Genomic DNA, 21,920 nt, shown 5'->3' on the forward strand with positions numbered 1-21,920 from the left:
GGACACACCACTAGTGAGGAACCATCCTTGCCCTGGAGAGTTTACAGATTTAAAATTTTTATTAAGATGATGTTTTTTAAAAAAGTGAACGGTACAGAATTTAAGCACAGACGTTTCAGGTTATCAGGGAATAACGTACAGATTATCAAGGGGTGCGAAGTTCGGTTTAAGATCGGGTGGCTAAGGAATACATAATCTGCAATATCCCCGATTGGGGGTAAAAGGTTAACGGGTCAAAGGACAGACATTGAGGTATGAGGGTATGTTGTTCATATAATGCTTATGTTCAGGTGTGGAGTACAGTGAGTGAATGCGATGATGAGGATGGATTGACCCTCATTTGGAGAGATTTAACGTTCAGTGAGTTTATGGCTCCAGTTCATATGGTCCAACGGACAAAGTCTCTCGGTCCCTCTCTCATCGTTGATGCACCATGTCGCTCCAGCTCATGCCTCCTGGCACTGTCGGTGGCCGGTGATGTGTTCAGTGTAGATGTCCTATGGCAATCTAAATTACACCAGACATCTCCACAGGTGCAGCCATGGTGTGAGTGTGGTATGGACCGGCTGCTGGCCCAGTGACATCTGACCCTGCTCAGAGCCAGGCAGGCGAGACCTGTGGGGGAAATCCCTTCCCTTCTGGTGCTTGTTACCTCCTCCCCACTGCCCTGTGTCGCTGTCACCACGTCCCGCTCACTCACCATCTGGTTTGTTATTTCTCCTGTTCCCCAGACCCAGCTACGATGATGGGGAAGGTTCCCTTGTTCTCTCCCGGCTCCACAGTGAGCTCCGCTCTGCCCGGCTACATCGCTCTCTGCCTCGCTCTACAGGTTCACAGTCTGGTGTCAGGTAGGAGCTCTCGGCTCCTCGCTGGGTTTGCTGATGTTCTGTTGCTGGTCATCACCATCCACCTCGCTTCACTGCCTTGTCTCGTAAACCACGTCTGCTTTTTGCAGGGCCAGCCCTAGACCAAATGGTGCCCTCGGCGAGGAGCGTTTCTTTGGTGCCCCCCCCTTCCATTTGTTAAATTTTTGAATACTTTTCTTTTATTGTATTTGTAGCCCATTTCATGGCTTTGATGCACGATTTGCATGCATGATTTATCCCTGTCATATAAGACAATAAATGTGCATGCTAGGATCTGTACATCTGTATCTATTCATGCCTATATAAGCAAAAAAAAAAAAGTTTCCTCAAAGAAAATTTTTAATTGTAGGAATAACTGGAATGTACTAACATCTATACTTGAAACATTTCACTTCAAACATTCTGTTTTCCCTTTTGTCACTAACAGACACAGGACCCCAAGCCTGGCACCCCCCAAGCCTGGCGCCCACCAATCCTGGCACTCCAGGTGGTTGGCAGGGTCGCCTGCCCCTAAATCCAGCCCTGGTCTTTTGCTCTTTACACAACGACCATAAACCGCAGAGCACAGCTGGGTCCTAGTGATGGTGTTTATCTATACACACGCTGCTGCTCTGACTGGAGGCTTCTAAGACATAGAACATGGTGAGCGCCGTTATTGGGCTCACAAACTATTTAAAGGGACACTACACAATTCCGCTACACTACACCGCTGGACCATGTAAGTCACAGATCAGACTCTTCAGCCACAAACAAATCATGACTTCCCAACTCTCCAGTTATGAAATTAAAACCCACAAGTCATTCACACTGCACTAGGCACAGCCGTCTAGGGGTGAGAAGTGAGACCTTCTTCATTCTGTGCCCTCAGTGAAAGTCTTATCGTATCCCATGGCACCCCCGGGGTTGTCCCCACAGCTACACAGACATTTTGATTCCCTCCTGCTGTGATTTCCATTCTGCTAATTTAACCAGCTCTCTTTGTTGCTCTGGATGCTGAGTCTCTGCCCAGAGACCCCCCCTTTCTGTTCAGTTCCACAATGGCTGGTTCTCTGCCCCCTGCACTTTTCTATCTGCCTCCTTCTCCCTCTTCATTATCTGACTTCTGACTTTACCTGCACAGTGGCAATGATCTCTTTTCACATCCTGCTGGCCCTTACACCATCCTTACAGCAGTCAGGGAGGGCACTGCACTGGAGCAGCATGAAAAGTCCTTGGTGTGTCAGAGAACCAGCCCCCCCCCCCCCCCCCCCATTACCCATTATACCCAAGGTGCTTGTGAGAAGTGTTCAGCCCTATTCAGCGATGATAGGGACAGTGTATAACATTCACCTGTGAACTCTGGGTGACAGATATGGCAACCACATGCCATATTTGGGGACTATCAAATTAACATCATGAATATTCTGTCTATTTTGCACCCTCTCCATAGATAGTATCTGTGATGGGTTCGGTCACAGAGACCCCCTTGAGACTGTCACTTGATGCTCTGGGGTACCACAGAGAACAACCCTCCTGCCAGAACGGGTGCCCCTCCGCTCTTGTCTTGCTGAGCCAGACACTCCAATTCAGCTCCAGCCCAGACTCAGAGGTTGGGCCACGCCCCTCTGCAGTTCACAGAAACTGAGATTCACTCAGCCGTGGGGCTTTTCAGTTAACAGGGACTTTCCCAGCGCCCAGTGTTCAGCCTTTCTGGGAGCCTGAACCCCAAATAAATCCGTTTTACTCTGTATAAAGCTTATACAGGGTAAACTCATAAAATGTTCGCCCTCTATATCACTGAAAGAGAGACGTGCACAACTGTTTTTCCCCCAGGTAACAATTACTTACACTGGGTTTATTAATAAACAAAAGCGATTTTATTAAGTATAAAAAGTAGGATTTAAGTGGTTTTAAGTAATAACAGACAGAACAAAGTAAAACATAAAGCAAGATAAACCAAAACACGCACGGCTCAGCTTAATACACTAAGAAATCAGTTACAGATGATAACTTCTCACCCTCGATGTTATTTCAAGTAAAATGCTTCCCAGGTCAGTTGCCTTTTCTGACCTGGGTCCAGCCTGTTCTCTCCCACCCCTGTAGTTACAGTTCTTTTGTTTCCAGATGCTTTCAGGTATCTCCTTGGGGTGGGGAGGCCATCTCTTAAGCCAGATGAAGACCCTCATTGTTTACTTCCCCCGCCTTATATAGAATTTCCCTAAGGCGGGGAAACCCTTGTTTGGAATCCCACCCCCACTCTGGAAAAGTACCCGCTTCAAGATGGATTTCAGTATCAGGTGACATGGTCACATGTCTGTGTAAGACCCCAGTCTCCATTCTTCCTAGGTTGCCTGACCCATACACAGGAAGGCTTTAAGGTAAACAAGGCCATTTACAGCCAATTGTCCTGTCAATGGGAGTCACCAAGTCCTGATTCCCCATTGACGGCCCTCAGCTAGTATGACTACACCAGCAATACAGGTTCATACCTCATATTTCTATGAGAACGATACATGCATACAAATAGGGAAATCAAATTCAGCACATTATAACTTTGTCAATGATGTGTTACAAGAGACCTTTTGCATAAAGCACATTCCAGCTATGTCATTTTCAGATTCATAAGCCTATTTTCATAAAGCATACGGAGTGGAACTTCACAGTATCGATCTGTTCTATATGTATCTTTGTGGGCTCCGGATTGTAATCTACTCCGTGGGGGAGGGTCACCCCATCTCCTGCAGGATATACAAATGATGGGGCGTAATTTCTTGTGGGACAGATAACAGCTCCAGAGAAGTACCACCCCAGGCAGTTAAACTAGTTCACAGCAGGTTCCAGAAACCAAAGAGAATGAAGATTTTTGGTATGAAAAGCTGATGTAAACTAACCAGAAGCCTGGGATCTTGGGCTACAAACTGAGAGAAACCCTCAGAGAAAGGTTTGACAGAGAGTCTGTCCCCATGTGCCAGATGAGAATCCTTTGCGATAAGTGTAAGATGTTTGATTGGTTTGTGGTAACTTTTCTCTCTTGGGCTTTTGTCCATAAATGTTCCCTGCTTTGGAAAACCTGTTTGGTTACTGGTAACCTCTGGCACACACTGTTCATAGCCCTGGGATGGAAAGCAAAGCACAGGTGCTGGACTTTGGTCAGACCTGGTGGGAAAACCACAGTGAATTGCAAGGAAGCTTTGAGCAGGGGGTTGGACTAGATGACCTCCTGAGGTCCCTTCCAATCCTGATATTCTATGATTCTATGATTCTATGAAGCTGCAAGCCTTAAACCCCAGTGGAGAGAGAGGGCCATGGGTCCCTGCCCAGAGAGAGGTGACAGCTGGAGGCCTGAGACCTAAGGGACAATCCTTAAGCAGACCCCGAGGGAGTCAAAGATGCAGCTACCCCAAGCATGTGACTCTCTGCACTTATAGACATGCCTAGGGCACTGCATGGAGACGGGGTGTTCACTTCTAATGCAGGACGCTCTTTCATTTTGTCTTACTGCTGAATTAATGCCACCCTCAGCCCCCTGTCAATTTAATTTCTATTTTCATTGCATTTTTCTCAGCACAGTTCACAGTAACTGGACCTGCCCATCCAATCACCGCTTCCTTAGGTGGGGAGGCCTTCCTGCCCTGCCACCTTTCCCCCAGGATGGATGCTCAGAGCATGGAGGTGAGATGGTTCAGGTCCCAGTACTCTGCAGTTGTGCATCTGTACCACGATGGGCAGGATCAGTATGGTGAGCAGATGCCAGAATATCAAGGAAGGACTGAGCTCTTAAAAGACCACATCACCGATGGGAGTGTTTCCCTGAGAATACGCGATATCCAACCCTCCGACGATGGACAATACAAGTGTTTTTTTCAGTCTAGAGTGGCTTATGAAGAAGCTTTGTTGGAACTACAGGTGGCAGGTCAGTAACTTGTTGTGATACTTGGATGTCTTCAGTAGGGTAATGAGTGGATCAAAGATTCATTGTGAGATGACACCTGATTGATCTCATTACAGTGGGGCAGCAGCTCTGCTCTGGTGAAGGTTTATTCTAGTTGACTGTTTTTTCTAAGGGCTCTAAAATCCACACAAGTACTCAGATTGTCTCGAAGAGTGTTGTGGCTCTTGGGAGTCTGGGGTAGCATTAATGGGTTACATTTACGGGGTTAATCAAATACACAAACACGCCTAAAAAGTTGGGTGATATGAATATGTTGTGTTTATTACAACTCTCTTGTGCACCCCTGGGGCCAAACAATAGCTGATCCTCCTCACGCTAATGTCTGGCCTCCTGTCTGGCACCCACAGGGTAACCGTGGTTGATATTCAGGGTCCTGTAGCCCACCGCCTGCCACTTGGGCTTGGCTGCCCCTGGGTGCACCCACTAATTTTTCTCCAGGGGGGCTCCAGCCCCGCAGCACCCACGGAGTCGGCGCCTCCACCCCTGTCCTCTCCCTCTCTCCACCCTGCTCCCTCTGGAACACCCAGCCCTTCCTCTGCCTGAGGCAGGTGTTAAAGGGGCTTCTCTAAGCCCAAGGGGATTACAAATATGTTTCTAAAATTACCTTTGCAAGTGAAAGTAGTGGAAGAGTTTAGCCTCCCTGCCCATCAGTTAAACTGTGCACAGCTGCTTCCAGTGGTTCTTATTCAACCCTTCACACCTGCCGCGAAGTGTCTGTGGCGAGAGGCACGGTCTGTGTTCATCAACGGGAAAGCCAGTCCCTTGCCCCTGCTCAGGAGCTGGCAGGATTATGGGGCCGCTCACCCAGCATCACTGGAGAATGTGAAGCAGGTGCACATATGCTAGACCAGCAATAAGTGAGAGGCAGGGTTACCTGGTGGATAGAGCCGTCGACTGAGCATCAAGGGACAGGGTTCCAGTCTTGCCTTTGCTACTGAGCTGTGCAAGAATTTGGGCACGTCTCTGTGCCTCTGTTTCCTCGCTCGCCCTTTCTCCATCATGCCTGTTGAGACTGTAAACTCTTCAGCGCAGACTGTCTCCTACGATGTGTGCACCATGCCCAGCCCGCTGGGGACCCAGTCTCAGCTGGGACCTCTAATTGCTTCTGTAAGACAAACAAGACATGTGGGACCAGTGTGAATGGCACTGGAGGTGGCTCTTGTCAGCAGGGTTCGGTCACTGAGGCACTCCCCTGGGCAGTTGCCCGGCTCCCACCCGGCCAAGGCATGGGGAGGCTGGGACTTTGCAGCTGGCTGGTGAGTTCCTGACTCACCTTCCTCAGGGTGGGCTATTGCTTAAGGGCTGCAGGTCGGAGAGGGGTTTTTCGGAGTGGCCACCGGAGTGGCTGCACACACTTAGGCCACCAAAAACATTATTGTGAGAACCCCTGCTAGCCCGTGCTTTTCTGGTGAAGACTCCCGAGCGGAAATGGTACCAGACACCCATCCCTTCTTTGTCTCTCCTGGGCGGGTGTTTTCCCTCTCTAGGATGGTCTGTATGCAATTTCCAAGCAACCTAAGGGCCTCTCTGCCCACAGACTGACCCCGCAATCAAGAAATCCATTTGAATTCACAAGACACGTGCTTCAAATTAAGATCATTTTATTTCAGTTTAGCTCATCAGTAATAAAAAATCCCCAGTGTGACCTTATCTAGTGTTTGCGACAGCCCCCATCTCTCCCCCGACCCAGCCCTGCCCCTTCCACCCGAGGCCTCATCCCCTCAGTGTCCAATGGAGCCCAGCTCACATTGTGGGCATGGCCCCTGCCCTGTGCCCCCAGCCCCCTTCCATTGTAGCCACTGGTCCCTGCCCCAGGTTTGCGCCCGTCCTCCCCCCCGGCCCCGAGAACCAGGAGGCCAGGCAGTGCAGCTCCAGCCTTTCCAAGCTGGAGTGCCAATGTAATGGCAAAAACAGCAGCCAGCAAATTTTCCTACCCCTGGTGCTCCGGGGCTGGGAGGGCTGGAGTAGGAAAATTTTCTGGCTGTTGTTTTTGCCATTACACTGGGCAGTGTGGCCACAGCCCTCCTGGCCCCAAAGCACCAGGCTGTCGACCAGTACATTGGGAGGGACGAAGGGACCAGCCCTCCCGGCCACGGAGCACCACGCGGCCCTGGAGTGTGGGGAGGCCAGACAGCGTGGCCGCAGCCCTCCTGGCCCCAAAGCACTGGGCTGTTGGGCAGCAAGGCCCCTGCCTTCCCGGCCCCGGTGTGCCAGGACTCCGAAGCCGGGCAGAGCAGCCCCAGCCGCCCTGGCCCCAGAGCATCAGGAGGCTGGCAGCCCCGGAAGAGCCGGACACCTGCAGAGTGAGAAGCAGGACGGAGAGAAGGGGCGGAGTGTGGATGGGCCACATCCTGGCTGTTTGGGAAGGCTCAGCTTTCCCTGCCGCCCATGGTTTGTGTTTCTGTTTTGGTGAGTGTATTTCCTGGCTCTGAGAGGTATCAGTTTTCTGCTACCCATTTCAGCATTCTGGAAGGATACAAGGCCCTGCCAAGGCAACCTGAATTCCCCTATAATAAAGTTTTTTATTAGTGAATTATTTAAGGCTTGTTAACACATACACTTACACTGGTTTCAATGAACTAGTGAAGAGTTTTTCAAACGGGGTCCGTGGACCCCCAGGTACTCCAGGGAGTGCACTGACCCCGCTGATCAACTCCTTCCCCTTCCTCCCTCAACACCGCCTCCTCCCTCCCAGTGCTTCCTGTGTGCTGGGGAACAGCTGTTCAGCGGTGTGCAGCAGGGGCTGGGAGGGAGGGGAAGGAGCAGAGATGGGGTGTGCTCAGGGGAGGGGATAGAAAGAGGTGGGGAAGAGGAGGGGCAGGGGTGGAGCAGGGGCAGGAAGAGGTGGGGCGAGGATGGGGTCTTGGGGGAAGGGGTGGAGTGAGAGCAGGGCCTGGTGCTGAGTGGGTTGGGCGAGGGGGTTTGCTGAAAATTTGAAATCAAAATGGGGGTCCTTAGGTTGCTAAAATTTGAGAACTGCTGAACTAGTGGAAACATCCAGGTGGAACCTCTGAAACGAGTTTGGAAATGGCTTATATTGATTTCGTTTTAGTCTTGATTTAAGGGATTTGCACTTGATTAACTAAACCAGGTTAACTAAACTGGAGAAAGTTTGTGCATAGAACAGCACTGACATTAACATTAATTCTACTCTATATCAAATAGGAATCTGGCCAAATTAGGTGACCAGCTGCACTCGTGGACTCACATTCAATTATTAGTTTGATAGGAAATGGCTTTTGATAACAGTGTAATAAAGCTTTTGGCTCATTACTGGGTTATCACAAATTTATTTATTTCTTCTGTAGGTTTGGGCTCCGATCCTGACATCTCTGTAGAGGGACATCAGGATGGAGGGATCCAGGTGGTGTGTCGATCATCTGGATGGTACCCAGAGCCTGAGGCTCAGTGGAGAGATCTCCAGGGGAAGCTCTTTCCATCAGCCTCTGAAAAAATATCCCAAGAGGCCGGTGGCCTGTTTCAGACAGAGATTGCCATTGTTCTAACAGAAGAGTCCAACCATAAAGTGTCCTGCTGTGTCAGGAACCCCCGACTCGACCAGGAGAGAGAGTCAGCGATTTCCATAGCAGGTCAGTGCCCGTCCGTGCCGCACATGGATGGACTGAGATGCCACAGACATGGGCAGAAAGTATTTATCATTGTGTCTCCTATTTATTGGCCTGGATCTTCAACATGTTGAGCACTTCTTGGAAACTTGTGAATAAGCTTAGTTCTCTTTGGATATGTCTACACGGCAATTCAAAACCCATGGCTGGCCCATGCCAGCTGACTCAGGCTTGTGGAGCTTGGGCTAAGGGGCTGTTAAATTGCAGTGTAGACATTTGGGCTTGGGCTAGAGACTGAGCTCTAGGGCCCTGCAAGGTGGAAGTGGTGCCTGCTGCCTTAGGGAGCAGCCCCTCTCTGTTTTGCGTTCTTGGGTGTTAAGATTCTGGATTCTAAAAACCAAAACATTGTGTTACGCTGCAAGCTTCAAGCAAGAGTATTTAGGTTTGTATGTGACTTCTCTCTCTGTGCTGGAACATCACAGTTCTCAAGGGGGTGATGAAGAGAATTCTTATTTAAAAACAAAAAGTCTCCAGAACCGAGCTTGGCAGTTACAGCCTAACTTCAGTACCAGACAAATTGGTTGATACTATAGTAAAGAACAGAATTACCAGACACATAGGTGAACATGATTTGTCGGGGGAAAAGTCAACGTGGCATTTGTAGAAGGAAATCATGCTTCATTAGTCTATTAGAATTTTTTGAAGGGGGTCAACAAACATGTGGAGAAGGGTGATCCAGTACATGCAGGGTACCTTGACTTTCAGAAAGCCTTTGGCAAGGCCCCTCACCAAAGGCTCTTAAGCAGAGTAAGCTGTTATGGAATAAGAGGGAAGGTGCTTTCATGGATCAGTACCTGCTTAAAAGACAGGACACAAAGTGTAGGAATAGATGGTCAGTTTTCAGAAAGAAGAGAGGTAAATCGTGATGTCCTTCAGGAATCTGTACTGGGACCAGTGTTGTTCAACATACTTATAAAAGGTCTGAAAAAGAGGTAAACAATGAGATGGTAAAACTTGCAGATGATACAAAATTACTCAAGATAGTTAAGTCCAAAACAGACTATGAAGAATTATGAAGGGATCTCAAAAAACTGGGGAACAAAGTGGCAGATGAAATTCAATGTGGATAAATGAAAAGTGATGCACATTGATAAACATAATCCCAACTAGACATATACAATGATCAGGTCTTACTTACCTGTTTCTACTCAAGAAAGAGATCTTGGAGTCATTGCGGATAGTTCTCTGAAAACATCCACTCAATGTGCAGTGGTATTAACAAAAGCTAACAGAATGTTAGGAACTATTAGAAAGGGGGTAGATCATAAAACAGTAAATATCATAATAAATATATATAAACCCATGGTACGCCCACATCTTGAATACTGTAGGCAGTTCTGGTTGCCCCATCTCAAAAAAGCTATATTAGAAATGGAAAGGTGCAGAGAATGGCAACAAAAATGTTTAAGGGCCTGGAACAGCTTCACTCTGAGGAGAAATTAAAATGATTGGGACTTTTCAGCTTGGGAAAGAGACAGCTAAGGGAGGATAGGGCAGAGGTCTATAAAATTGTGACGGGTGTGGAGAAAGTGAACAAGGAAGTGTTACTTACCCCTTCACATAATACAAGAACCAAGGAATGAAACAAATAGGCAGCAGGTTTAAAGCAAACAAAAAGAAATATTTCTTCACACAACGCACAGTCAACCTGTGGAGCTCATTGCCATCTAGTGAAGGCCAAAAGTATAACTGGGTTCAGAAAAGAAGGTGTGTTCATGGAGGACGGGTCCACCAATGGCTATTAGCCAAGATGGGCAGGGATGTGGCCCCATGCTCTGGGTGTCCTTAAACCTCTGACTGCCAGAAGCTGGGTGTGGGTGACAGGGGATGGATCACGTGATTATTGCCCTGTTCTGTTCATACCCTCTGCAGCATCTGGCTTTGGCCACTGTCAGAAGACAGGATACTGGGCTACATGGAACATTTGTTTGACCCAGTCTGGCTGTTCTAATATTCTTGTGTACATATTTGTTCCCAAGTCAATAACACTTTCTCTTGCAGAGCTGTTTTTCCCGAGAGTCGATGCCTGGACTGTGGCTCTGGGGTGATCCTGGCTCTCCTGGTGGTTCTCATTGCCCTGGCCGGGTACTGCTTGTAGAGGCAACACAGAGAGAAAGGTAAAGTGACAAGAGGGGAGAAAATAAATAAATGAATTTATTTATAGTATATCAGAACCCCGCAGAAGGGGAAATTGATTTTATGTGCTTTGGCCTGTGAAAAACCATAGGGAGCCCCAGGATAGAAATGAGGGTGTTGTGCATGCAAGTCACCGTGTGCTAGAAGACGGTGCTCTGGAGATGACATCACTGCAACACCCCTGTGGACTAGCCCTGACTTACCTCAGGGGCTGCTTTGGCACCAGAGCAGCCCAGGATCCGGCGGATGCCAGGAATGTTAAAAGTCACAGTGACGTTGCAGGCTGTATGATTTTATGAAAATATGCTAATGAGTATGAATATAACGTAACTGAAATATGCCTCATGCAAAAGGTCTCTTGTAAGGTATCATTCCAAAGCTTATAATCTACTGAGTGTGGTCATCCTATTTGTATAAATGTATCACTCTTGTATCTGAAACTAGAAATATGAAATATAACTCTGAGGGCCGATTGTAATTATGCAAAGTGTGTGCCATTAATGGTGGTTTGGAATCTTGATGGCTCCCATCAACCAGGACAATTGACGGTGGATGGCTGTTTGCAGGCAGGCCTTCCTGTGAGCCAGGCTGGGAGCAATGAAGGCTTGGGGGGGTCTCACAGTGACATGTGACCATGTCACCTGGTACTGGACTCCATCTTAAACTTGGTGCTTTTCCATTTAGAAGTGGAGGTGGGGACCCAGAGAGACAAAAGATTCCCACCTTATGCCAACGCCATATAAGGGGGTAGAACAGAACACAGGGGGCGGCCATCATGAGAAATCCCCTAGCTACCACCTGAGCTGGAACAAGGGCTGAACCAGGGGAAAGGATTGTGCCCAGACTGGGAAGGCGGCCAGTCTGTGAAATAAACTTATTGAAACATCTCGGAGGGTGAGATTTTATCTGTATTCAGTTTTATTACTGTACTAGGCTTAGATTTGCATGTTTTATTTTATTTTGCTTGGTAATTCACTTTTTTCTGTCTGTTATTACTTGGAACCACTTAAATCCTACTTTCTATATTTAATAAAATCACTTTTTACTTATTAATTAACCCAGAGTATTTATTAATACCTGGGGGGGGGGGCAAACAGCTGTGCATATCTCTCTATCCGTGCTATAGAGGGCGAACAATTTATGAGTTTACCCTGTGTAAGCTTTATACAGGGTAAACCGGATTTATTTGGGGTTTGGACCCCATTGGGAGTTGGGCATCTGAGTGTTAAAGACAGGAACACTTCCTAAGTTGCTTTCAGATAAGCCTGCAGCTTTGGGGCATGTGGCTCAGACCCTGGGTCTGTGTTGGAGCAGACTGGCGTGTCTGGCTCCACAGGACAGGGTGCTGGAGTCCCAAGCTGGCAGGGTAAGCAGGGGCAGACATATTCTTGGCACATCAGTTGGCAGCCCCAGGGGGTTTCTGTGATACAACCCGTCACGGTCACCTTAGCTCTTCCGCGCACCGATGCTGCAGGTTCTGAGCACAGAATCTCACGGTGAAAATTTAGATCATGGAGCAAAATTATGTGGCTTTTTTTCAACTAGAAGGTTGCATACTTCATTGCTTACGTAGGCTGATCCCCTCACTCCGCACTCTGGTCAGAACCCTGTAGATTTTGCCGAAAATCAGATTCCTGAAATTCCTCTCTAGTGGCTACTTGCAGCTGGTTTGCAAACTTAGGCATCACTGTCCAATTTATGAAGTCATAACTGGACAGCAATGCCTGCTGGCATACAATTCCCATGTGCAGGGAGGAGCAAGTGTCAATCTTCCTGCCCATTTAATCCATCCTTTTGGAGAATTTGTCCTTCAGAATGGACCTAAACCTGCCCTGCTGGGCTCTATCATTCACAGCAGTCATGACGAGGGAGTTTATGCCAAGTGAGAGAAGAAGCCCTTTCTGTGCACTTTCATAGAATCATAGAACTGGAGGGGACCTCGAGAGGTCATCAAGTCCAGTCCCTGCACTCATGGCAGGACCAGCACCATCTAGAACATCCCTGACAGGTGTTTGTCTAACCTGCTCTTAAAAATCTCCAGTGATGGAGACTCCACAACCTCCCGAGGCAATTTATTCCCGTGCTCAACCACCCTGGCAGGTAGGAAGTTCTTCCTAATGTCCAACCTAGACCTCCCTGGCTGCTATTTAAGTCCATTGATTCTTGTCCTATCATCAGAGGTTAAGGAGACCAATTTTTCTCTCTCCTGCTTGTAACAACCTTTTAGGCATTTGAAAACTGTTATCATGTCCCCTCTCAGTCTTCTCTTTTCCAGACTAAACAAACTCAGTTCTTTCAATCTTCCCTCATAGGTCATGTTTTCCAGACCCCTAATCATCCTTGTTGCTCTTCTCTGAACTCTCTCCAATTTGTTCACATCTTTCCTGAAATGTGGCGCCCAGAGCTGGGCACAATACTCCAGTTAAGGCCGAATCAATGCAGTGTGGTGGGCAGCATGGAAGTCAGCAAGCTCCAGAAACCTTTGCAGACTACAGTAGTGCATCATTGATCGGGAGGGCTACGCTACCAGGAGCAGATGGCTGCAGGGCATCCGCTAACTGATGAACATTCATCGAAGGAACTCTGCCTGAATCCCTGGTGAAGCAGGGGACAAGAGGTCCTGATAGGCCTCGAAATACTCCATGGGTAAAGCTCACCAGTGCTGGAACCTGTGGTGGGCCTATATTTCCTACTGCTGATCTGACCAGCAATGTCACCTTTGCTTGAGCTAAGCAGTATGGCCTCCATCACCCAGGAAGGTCCCACAGATTCCGTGGAGGCCTCTGGTAAGGATAAGGCATTGTGGCCAGAGACCCCCATCTCGACCATGAGAGAAGCACCAGCCCTGATGCCTATAATGCTCCGTAAACAGTCCCCGATGCTGGTTTGGCGGTGGAGACCAGGAGAAGGAAGATCCCAACCTTGAAACTGAGAAGCCTTGGGATTCCAGGAATAAAGTCAGAGCCAGACCAGAGGGCGCAAGTAACTGGCCTGACTCATCTGTTACCCATAACAAGGCAGGGACCAGTGCTGATAGTGGAAGCAGCTCCGCCTGCACTGCGTATGCCAAGGCTGGAGGCAGTATCAGTCCCAAAGTCATCAGTTGTACTGGACTGGTTGACAGTGCCGAAGTCAAGGACGGTGAACGCTGTTGAGATCTCCCACACCAACCTCGATACTGTCCCTGATTCAACAGCCTGTTCAGCCAATGGGGCTATAGATGGCATAGCCCTGGACCAAAGGAGAGGTTGGGGTGAAAGGCAAAGGAGGTCGGTAGCTGCCTGGAATGCCACGGACATGGAGACAGTCAGTGCCACCGTCATCCTCTTTGGTACCAGACTCCACAGATGCCCTGGGGCCGGAACCAGAGCCCATAATACCAGGTCTCTCATCTCTCCGCATGGTACCAGGGAAAGGTTAGAGGCACCCATGCCATATCGCACACGAGCACCAGCCCTGTGCAAAGTGAAAGAGTCTCCTGGAGTCTCAGTTGGTCTTATGAGATCCTTTCCTTGGTGCATGCAATGGGGAACAGCTCCCCCGTTTCGTGAGAGAGACACCTGCTCTGGACTGCGAAGCAACAGTGCTCTCAGAGCCCGAGGGCCACTTCCAATCAGACAAGGACCTCAAAACGAAAGCAGGTCACATAGCCTGTTCAAGCAGGTGCTGCTTTAGGCAAAGGTCTCGAGCCACTTGAGTCCATTTCATGACTGAGCAACGCTTCTTTAACGTGGGCCTCACACAGGCACGGCAAGCACCATGTGTGAGGATCACTGCTGGGAACAAGAACGACAATGTTTGTCCCTGATGAGGGCATCACCGAGGAAAAACTTAACTAATACCACCATAGGCGCTGACTTCCCCGTTTCCCCTGTGTGCTCGAGCCCCCTCTACTCCCGGCCCTGACTCCACTCCACCCCTTCCATATGACCCTGCCCCACCCCATCTCTTCCCACCCTAGCCCCACCCCCCATTCCAACCCCTTACCCCAAGGCCCCACCCCAACTCTGCCTCCTCCCTCCCCTATTCCAACCGCTTCCCCAAGGCTCACTGAGCTGTCATTCTCAGGACAAGTCCTACCAAAATTTGAAAAGCTGGTTACAACATTCCGATTCTCCAGAAGAGTAGCTGATTTTAATGAGATGCATATTATTGTTAACAGCTCAGCCATATCGTTCTTAGGTCATTTCACAACTCTTGGGCATTTGCAACCTGGCAAGGATCTCCTCTGGTCTTGGTGACGTCAAGCTCTTTCATAATCAGTCTGTTCTATTATCTCTGCTTCACACCTCAATCCCTGATGTTTATTTCTTGAACAGAGCAGCTCCAGGGCTGGTCTCTTCCCACCACACTCAGTATGGTAAAAACTGTTGCAAAGAAATCAGTCTCTCGGCATTGTCATTACCCTCCTCAATTGTTCCCTTTATTTGTTTTATATTTTTTGCTATTCCCTCTTCTAATTCCATTTTAAACCCCTAATTCCTATCATTCGCTTCACCCAATGTACTTAATGTGGCTTTCTACTGGCTTCACAGGGTTAATACTTTTCATTTGCTGAAGGATCCCTCTTTAGCTCTAACAACCTCTTGCTCCTGACCAGGTGGCCAGATGAGGTTACTGTACTGTATTTCTTCCTTTCCTTTTCCTTTGCTGCCCGGGAGGCTTCCTTGCTTTAAGGTCTTTTTCACTCACTTCCCTTCTGCAAGGTAATGTGACACTGACTCATTTCTCTCTGTTTTATTTTCAGACAAACTCCAGGCTGAGCTCAGTAAGTTCCATTCCCCCCAGTACGACCCTTGTGTGACATTGTCTCCTGCTCAGTGTGTCTGTGTCCAGGGGCGTTCTTACCCCTCTGTCTGTGTTTGGTTGCAGAGTGGAGAAGCGCCCGGCTCTACACAGGTACTGTACATACCGCTGGCATTGTATCCATGGTGAGACCCACCTTCCCCTGGGAGCTCTCTGCTCCTTTCCCTGCACAGAGCATTTCCCTGTGACATTCAGTCGGCTGGAAATAGCAATGTCACTGGGGGCAGACGAAACGCAGATTTATTGCTGAGCACAGGGACACACTCCCTTTGGGAAAGGGCTGATTAGTGATGAAATATGTCCCTTAGTGTCCCCTTCCCAGGGCCGTACCTGGGTTCTGCAGGATGGGCATTCTTATCTGCCCATCACTGGCACTGAACGGCTCAGCTCTCTTCCCAACGGCAGGATTTCCATGCTCAGACCGAGCTCTACCCACAGTGTTCTTCTCATGTAACAGGAGCAGACAAGAGCTGTTCAGTGTCCCCCTGGCTCTGGGGTGAGGCAGGCCCTGTCCCCACTGCAAGGTCAGACAGGTTTTTACAACCAGCTTGTGACACTCCCCGACCCAGTTGCCACAAATTGTGCCCATACGGCAGCTTTTCTGCCTCACACCTGTGGCTGTGTGTGCGTGTTTTCAGCTGGCTCGCAGCCTGACCGTGTGTGTACTCGAGCAGGCTGGGAGAGTCTGGCAGCTCCAGCAGGGATGAGAGTCCAGGGGATGTGCACGCACGTTGTAGCCCCGGGAGCCCCGGGCTCCTCGCACGCCAGGGTATCCTAATGCACTGAGCCGGGGGCGGGGCAGGGCTGGATGAACTAAACTGATGGGAAAAGCTCCTTCCTCTCAGTTTCGAGCATCTTCGTGAAAGCGCTACGGCGGCGCAGCTGCATCGGTGCAGGACCTGCCCTTAGACTGTGAGTCACAAAAGCCAAGACATGAGGTGAGGAGATGCCTACGCTAGACAATAGGAGATGCGGATGAAAGTGGTGTGTGCTAAGCCCTGCCTCTCTCGTGGAGACGGGCACCTATCTCTGCTCAGTGGTCCACAAAGGGATCCCCTTTCTTGGAGTCAGGCTGCTTAGCACGTACGGCAGATCTTGTGGGAATGAATTGGATGCCTTCCTCACGCCACACAAACCGGCCAGGGGTGGAGGAGCTGGCAATGACTTGTAGCCCCGTGGTTAAAGCCATCACCTGGGAGACCCTGCTTCAATTCCCCCTTCTGCCCAAGGCAGGGAAGGATTTGAACAGGGGCCTTCTAGCTCTCCGGGGAGGGCCCTAACCCCTGGGGTATAAGTTAGTCTGTTCTGAGACCTCCTCTCTCTGGAAGCTGTTCCACAACGGACTGAATAATTAAAGATCATTGGGCACAGGTGCCGTCTTTCTTCTTTCTGGGTGGGTGCTCCACCCCCACCCCAAGGCCCTGCCCACACTCTGCCCCTTCCCCCAAGGCCCTGCCCTTGCTCCATCTCTTCCTGCCCCCGCTCTGCCCCACACCAGCACCTCCTGCCCACTGCCAAACAGCTGGGCCCACCAAACAGCTGATTGGAGGGTGGCTGATGGGCACCCACTGTTTTGTTTCTGAGGGTGCTCTAGCCCCGGAGCACCCACGGAGTCGGCACCTGTGATTGGGTCAGAGAGAGTAAGTATGCGGCTGACTCTACAGCTGGGGGGTTAGAGCACCCCCCCAGCGAGGGGGGAAGCCAGGGTCCCATCCCTGCACCAATGGACCTTTATTTATCCACCATGGAAAATCCTCAGCAGGGGAGAGTGCGGGAGCCCCCCACCTCAGCCTTGCCTAGTGGTCAAAGCGCTCTCCTGAGACTGGCAGAGCCCTGTTTCAGTTTAAGCTCCCCCTCTGCCCGAGGGGAGCAGGGACTGGGAGTCCCCCCCATCCTAGGGGAATGCTCTAGCCACTGGGTTAAAATGTATGAGGGAAGCCCTCCCCAACCAGCTGCTGCGTGGCCTCGCCTGAGGGACCCGGTCTGAGAGAGTGCCCCTGAGCCCGCCTACCAAACTAGGCTGGGATGGCTGGACCCCGATCTTCCCCCAGTCTGTGGATCACGCTGGGGCTCAGGCAGGGGAATAGGCGTCCACGCGCCTGGAGGGAGGCAGCCATGGTCATGGCTGGAGGGAGAAACACGGGCACCGAGGGAACTTTTACTGCACAAACTTCGACTGTGAGTGAGTTTTGGCAGCTACGGGGTCAGCAGGAGGTTTGTGCCTCACCGTGGAGCTGAAACCAGGGACTTAGGCCCCGAGCTCCTTTTGTGCCGCCCTAGGTGACTCCGGATCCCGTGGACTGTCCTGTTGACAGTCCCTGGGATCTGTGCCCTCAGTCATTCAGATCCAGGTGAAGATCCCCCTCTGCCCGTGTAGCAACCAGCACATCGGGGAACCGGCTTGAGTGGCCTCAGAGCCCCACAGCAGCTCCCACAGTACCTGCCCCTCCCGTTCCTTTGCTGCCCCCCAATGTCTGCCTCCTGCCCCAGCCCTGAGCACCTTCCTCTGCCCCCTGGCGCCTGCCGTCATGAGCAGTGGGCGAAGCTTCCCTTGGGGGAGGCTAGCCCCCCGTCTCACCTCTTCCACCCGCTGCCCTGCCCACACTCCACCCCCACTGGGCCCCAGGCCTCTCCCCCCACCTCCCTCCCCCACTTGGCCGTCACTCGATGCATCCCACCTCACCCCCTGCCCCCGTGAGACCCCCGCCCACCGCTCACCGCACCTCGTCCTCGGGATGGCGAGCGGTGGGCTGGGGGGTGAGGAGGGACGCAGTGAGGGGCAGGCGGGGGGGCTCATGGGGGGGGAGAGGAGGGAGGTGGTGGGCGGCAGGGACCTCGGGAGCGGAAAGGAGGGGAAGGGGGGGGGCTCCCTCACCTGGTGGCAACGGCTGTGCCAGGGGTGTTCTCCACCGCCCAGCCTGCCCTTCCCCCTCCCCTCACCCTTCCCCCTCCGCCCCCCGCCACTCCTCTGCCCCCATTACTTCCCTCCTCCCAGCCCCATGGCACCTGCCCCTCCTCTCTGCTCCCCTCGTGCAACCCACCCTCAGCCCCCTCAACACACCCTCCCCCCGTCTCCCCTCCGTTCCTGTCTCCCCTCCCCCCATGTCCTTCCCCTCTACCCGACCCCCTGGCACCTGCCCCTCCCCTCCCCCTTTGGTGCCCAGCCCTCCCCTTCCCCATCACCCTGGCGCCCACTCCTCCCTTCACCCTCTGCACCCTGGTACGTGCCCTCCCTGGTGCCTGCTCCATCCCTGGCCCCCACCCTTTCGTCCCCCTCTGATTCCCTGCTGTCTGCCTAGAGATCTCCCCCTTCCTTCCCTTCCACTCCTGCTCCCCACCCCCCTCCCCCTGCCCTGTCCCCCCAGCATTAGCTGAGCTCCTGACTCCCCTTAAGGGTGAGGAACCCCATATCACAGTGATTAATGGGCATGTGGGTGAATTGCCCTTTGATCCCAGTGACCAGCCCCTGCCCCCAGCACTGACTCTGATTCTCTCCCCAGTGGACGTGACTCTGGATCCAAACACGGCTCATCCCAACCTCATCCTGTCTGAGGATCAGAAAACTGTGACATACGATGATAGACGACAGGATCGACCTGACAATCCTGAGAGATTCAATACTTATCCGATTGTCCTGGGCACAAATGGATTCACAGGCGGGAGGTTTTACTGGGAGGTGGAGGTGGGAGACAAAATAAATTGGACTGTGGGGGTTTGTAGGGAATCTGTGATCAGGACAGGGAAGGTCAGACTCACTCCTGGGAATGGATACTGGGCTGTGTGGCTGAGGGATGGGAAATACGAGGCCTGCACCTCCCCCCCCAAGATCCCCCTCCCCACAGGCATCAGGCCCAGCCGGGTGGGGGTTTTCCTGGACTATGAAGCAGGCGAGGTCTCATTTTACAGTGTGACTGACAGGTCCCATCTCTTCACTTTCACTGACACCTTCTCCGGGACGCTCCGTCCTTATTTTTATGTTGGTTACAAAGAGGAGGGTAAAAACACTGCTCCCCTAATAATCTGTCCTGTCCCAGCTCAGGCCAAAGGGAATCTTTGTCCCTGAGAGTGACACCCGTGGCAGAGACTATCCCCTCCCAGCGCTGACCAGCGCCCAGCCCTGTTCCCATGGGGATGGTACAAAGGGTATCACCTGCCTGCCCCCTCCCTCAGTTCCCAGTCCCAGGCCTGTGAGCTGGGGGAGAGGAGGGGGCAGAGAAGGGGGTGCGGGGAGCAGGCTGCTGGGCTGTGGGGGTGCAGGGACAGATGGGGATGTGTGGATGCAATGTCAGCGGTGGATGCTGTGGCCAAGGGTGGGGTGGAGTGGGGAGGGGGCTGCAGCAGCAGGAAGAGAAGAGCCCAGATCATGAGAGAGACGCTGGGGAGGGGGTTGGGGGATGTAATGAGAGGGGAGGGGCGAGGGGAGGGGAGAGAGACCACAAGGAGGAAGAGAACCATGTCAGAAATGACAAAGGGGAGAAGACCCCAGTGTGAGGAGCAGGAGGATCTTGGGCAGGGTAAGAGTTGGCAGAAGGGAGGGATCCAGGAGCGGGGAAGGCTGGAGTCAGAGGAGGGAGGGATGAGAGAGGAGGGATTGGCCCTGTCTGCACTCTCCGTTTCTTGTTCCTGCAGGAGCCATTGAGGGCACGGTGGCTGCCAACACCCTCAGAGCACGGCCGGGCGCTGCAGTGTAGACAGGACTAACCTCGGTCTCATCTGTGCCCTGAGCTGCTCTGTCCCGGGAGGCACCTGCAGGGCCCTGTATGACTCAGGGGAAGATGAACATAGATCAGAACCATGTTCCATTGCAAACCCCACCCAGCGTTAGCCAGGACGGTGCAGATCTGTGCCGTGACTAGATTCCAAGACAGGGGGTTTGATGGAGAGGAGATAGCTGCATAGAGGGGGAGGGGGGGATAAGTGGGGCGTTGGATGGAAAACAGTTTCTGGGACTGATGGTGAAAAGGCAGCTGCCAGGGGAGCAGGGAGACATCTGGCAGAGAGAGAAAATGGGACAGAGAGCAGGGAGTTACAGTGGACGGTGCTGTATAGCAACGTCAGGGCCAAAATATTCCTGAGGTGCTCCATGAGCCCTTCAATGCCAACTGGCAGAGTACCCACTGTACAGTAACTCAAATCAGGTCTGACACACTCATTATCCCCCCAACACGGTTGTCCTAATAGGTATCCAGACGGTGTCATATATAAACTGGTGACATGCTGGTCCCCAAAATCATTGTGTGATGTCTGTGTGGGCTGTGTACAGAAGAGTTATACGTGAGTGCTGGAAATATGTTCTTAATGTGTTTGGGAGGCAGTGCATAAAGCCAGCCAGCCCTAGCCAGAGGAACGTCCGACTGGCTTGGGTACAGGCAGAGAACAACGAAAGTACATTTACAGATAAGGTAAATGAAGCAATGCGGCCGGCAGGGAAGGGCTTAGTGAGCACGCCAGGGACAGAGTCCGCACCCTCAGGAAGTCTTCCTGGCTCCTGAAAAAAATGCAGTCGACTTCCAGGACATACTGTTAGTTAAGGAAGAAAGAGAACGGCCCCCTCCGAGCCCGTGGAAGCTGGGTCCCCTGGCCTGGATGGCTGGTGACGTCGCTGAAACCACTTCTTAGGTAACAATTGTAACGTGCTAAAACTGAGTTGTAGTCACTGGAAAGTCTGCTTTGTTTAGTTTTGTTTGGAACCAATCTGGTCTCTTCTTCTCTTGCTTAGTATCACTTAAATGGCTGTTCTTTGTTAATAAACTGAGTCTTATTTTTCCTACCTATCAATGCTGTTATACTGGAGTGTAGACTGAGTCCTCAGCTCAGCTCACAGGCTGGGGTGTGCTGTGTGTCTCTTTGGAGACAGAAAACTTAGTAACGTTTTGCCAGTGTCCTGTGAGAGCGACTGGACGCTGCAGAGAAATGTCTCTGGGGAACTCGGGAAGTGGAGATCATTGATTTGTTACCTGCAAGCTATGGTAGAGACTGGCAGAGTCTCGAGGAGTTTGCTGGTGAATTGAACAGAAAGGTGTGGCAGGGAGCGGACACCGTCTAATCTCCAGTAAAGCTCACTCTTTCTAAAACAGAGGGGTAACACTTTGGTTTACAGTTCTGGGTGTCCGGAACAGAACTTTACACCCCTCCCACATAGGTTTGATTTTTCTCTCAGGAGATGGGGAGGGAGGTGCTTCTGTAGGTGGGGGCTCAGGGAGACCTGTTTATTGCTGGAGACAGGCCCCCCCACCCAAGTGATCCCTCCTCCCTCCCTCTTGCTCCAAGGAGGCCCCCCTATTTCAGGCTCACCCTGTGCTCTGTTACGTCCCCACAGTGTTTAAGGTGGTGAAAAGTGAGGAATGTGAGTTTTGCACTTCACCTACCTGATGGGGATGACTGTGACGGTGAAGGAGTGGGAAGGGACTTGGAGGATTCTCAGGTCCCCTCGGGGCCATTAACTGCATTATACAACTTCCAAAGGAATGGCAAGCCCAGGCCCCCAGTAAGTGTAAGGGGGCCAGTAGGCCAGGGAAATACCCCAGCCCTGGAGGAAATAGCCACAGGGGGGCA

At 51.4% G+C, this 21,920-nt stretch overlaps 1 pseudogene; it reads left to right on the forward strand.

Moving 5' to 3' along the window:
• The first annotated feature begins 4,410 nt into the window (after positions 1–4,410).
• Positions 4,411–19,428, forward strand: LOC144272164 (butyrophilin subfamily 1 member A1-like; annotated as a pseudogene).
• The last annotated feature ends 2,492 nt before the right edge of the window (positions 19,429–21,920 follow it).

Source organism: Eretmochelys imbricata, chromosome 11, assembly GCF_965152235.1.
Source record: "Eretmochelys imbricata isolate rEreImb1 chromosome 11, rEreImb1.hap1, whole genome shotgun sequence".
NCBI lineage: Eukaryota > Metazoa > Chordata > Testudines > Cheloniidae > Eretmochelys > Eretmochelys imbricata.